Source organism: Quercus suber, unplaced genomic scaffold (genome assembly GCF_002906115.3).
Source record: "Quercus suber isolate HL8 unplaced genomic scaffold, Cork oak 2.0 scaffold_118, whole genome shotgun sequence".
NCBI classification, from domain to species: domain Eukaryota; kingdom Viridiplantae; phylum Streptophyta; class Magnoliopsida; order Fagales; family Fagaceae; genus Quercus; species Quercus suber.
In genome coordinates, this window is record NW_027069583.1 from 650826 (window position 1) to 653969 (window position 3144).

Consider the following 3144-nt stretch of genomic DNA (forward strand, 5'->3'; position numbering starts at 1 on the left):
TGGTATGCATTATTAGTGGCCTTTAGTCTCTATATGTTGACTTTGTTTAGTTTTCGTTAATGCTATTTGGTTTCTATCAAAAAAGAAAAAGAAAATTATCTAATTTTTTTTTAATGTCTAAAAATTATTATTACTAAAATTACCAAGTAAAAATGTCATCAAATACAAAAATACAAATATTTACATGAAAAATATATTCTTCTTGAAAGGAAAAATTAATTATGGGACAAATTTCAAATAAATCGACTACTATAAAATCAATTACAATATCTTTTCAAATTTATGTCTAACTTGAGATCCACACCAAACAAAATATATTTTATCTTTAGGAATTAATACTAACTCACGTGAATTCTTCACTCTCTATTGATACAACTCTACGTGGTTGTAGCATCCAAAAAGTCTCTCCCTAAAGAAAACCTTAAATTTATCTTCCAACATATATAACACTTACTGCACCCTTTTATTTATTTATTTTCCTTCTTCTCACAATGGTTCTCACATGGATGCTTTTCCTTTTAATGCAACTCTCAATGGCTTGCGAGTTGCACTCCTCTTCTTTTTTCCTTTTTTCCCCCCACTCATTGTGTGACATTGATTCAAACCTCACAATTTTTTTTTTCTTGATTTGTGCGCTTTACAAAAACTTTGTAGAGAAAACTCAAACTTTGTTGTTTCTCTCTTTTTGCTACCTCCCAAACAAAAATTCCTCTTTTTTCACTCTTGGTTTCAAGCTCAACTTTATGATTCTTCTTCTCTCCCTATAACCCTTGGGCCAAAATCATCAAATTCTGTGTAGCAATGTCTATTTATAAGACTCAATTCCTATTCCTTGGTGGACAAGAAATACATTCTTTAACAAGGAATATACTCTCCTTCCTCTCTAAGGAATAGCCATTTCTTCCACGCCAAGGAAGGCCAAAAAATAACCAAATTTATATTTCTTTCTTCAACAAGAATGCAATTAGATTTTCAAGTTACAATTGGAAGATAAGACAATTTCCTAACAACCTTCGCCAACTAGAAAAATTGGAAAGAAGAATAACAAAACCAAGTGACAAGACAAACACACTATAACTCAGAAAACCCATGAATGGAGGAAAAACACAGAAGATAAATATTTTTTTTGGGCTAAATATGGGAAGAGAAAATTGAATGTGTTTGATGATATGGTTAATTGTATGTCTAATTTACATAAGGATAGAAAAAAATGCCCTGTCCTACTTGACCCGTCCTATCTTGCTTCACCCCGCATGGAATTTCCTCACCCCAAAGAGGTGATTGGGTAGGGACAGATTTTGCTCACCCCACCTCGTCCCAAATGTATATATAAATATTTTATATACATTTAAAGTGTATATACATATACTTTAATATTATCTATAAATATCCTAGACATAATTTATTTTAATACAAATTTATTACCATCTTCAAAACATTTGTCTATTCTTCTCTCTTATTAAGAATGGAATGAAATGAATGAAATAATTTTAGAATATTATTCTTTTCTCTTGTTTGGGAGTTTTAATAAGAGAATAGAAAATCCATTCCTTTATTTGGGAATTTAAGTAAGAGGAGATGGAAAAGGTAGGAGGGAACACTGATTCCTCTCTATTCCCTCAAAACCTTAAATTTTCATTTCTCCCAAAATTGGGAGGAATTGGAGAGAATGAAATTATATTTAATGAATTTTTTACTAAAACTCCCAAAATACCTCTATATATTTAGTCATTTATTTTAGAATAGGGGTCTAATAGTAATATTGTCATAAAATGATTATATTCTACTCTCTTTATATTACTCCCAATTATTTACCTTACATTCTTTTCCATTCCTTAATTTTAAAACATCCAAACAAAGTTACTTAATTTCATTCCATTCATTTCTTTTTTATTCTTTTCTCTTACTTAAATTCATTCTTGTATGATTATTCAATTTCATTCCCTTATGAACTTCCAAATGAAGCCTTAGTACTTAACCTGTGGAGGAATCTCATATGGTTAAGCCTATGGAGTATGGATGAGGAGGTTGGATATCTTGTAGGGGTACTTGGTCGTTAGGCGTGCTTATCAAACCCTTTCGTGGTTAGTAATGCCCAGATTGTATAATTGCAATTTTTTCTTGGAATCGAAGCCTGAAGACATTTCCCTTTATAGGTTCGTGCCTTGCATTTCCTTAACCATTTGTCCTGCATTTAACCCTTGAGAATAATCACATGGCCTATTTGGCATTGAAAAAAGAGAAAGAAGATACTACATAAAGAAGTTAAGCTAGAGCCAGATGATGGAATGGAAGACCTAAGATGGTAGAATAGAAGATCAAAAGAGTCAGAAGGTTGGACAAAATCTATTTGGTTGAATAAGAGAGACTTTTCTTCGCTTATATGAAGGTGTTTCCCAATTCCAATGACCTACTTTAAAATGGCCTTTCGAGACACATTCTTGTCCAATCTCCATTTTGAGGCTGCTTGTTGTAAGGCTCCAATTGAGGAGCTACAGGATATCCTAAAGGTCTCACTTGTCACCCAGCCGGTCGTAAGTAAAGGGTGAAAATCTCGCTCCAACCCAAGCATTGCATTGGTTTGTTGAAGGTTAGGTCAAATTGGTTCACTTTTCATCATGGTCTGGACCTGGAGCCTCATTCTCAGAATTTTTTCATACTGAATACTTTTTCGTGGCATGCTCCCACTATAGTCTCCAAATTTGTTTGTATTGTCTTTAGGTTTTAACAACGTTTTGATTCAGTACTATATCGATTGGAGATTTGACTTTGTTTACAAAGGTTTATGGTTCGTACTGCCTCAACGAAGAGGACTTTACTATTGTAAAAGATTGTGATGATAATCAATATCAATATATATATATATATATATATAAGTAAAGACCTCATGTGAGAGTGAGAGTGCATGAGATCCTGTTACGTAGCACTATAATATTACATTTAACTTTTTTTACCTTTTTTCATTAAGTTTTTTTTTACTGTTGCTCAATAAATCATAGTAACTTATTTTTACTATTATATAAATTTAACATTTTTTACTTCTTTTTATTAAGTTTTTTTTTACTGTTACTCAATAAATCATAGTAACTTATTGCATTTAACCTTTTTTACCTTTTTTCATTAAGTTTTTTTTTTTTTTTTTTT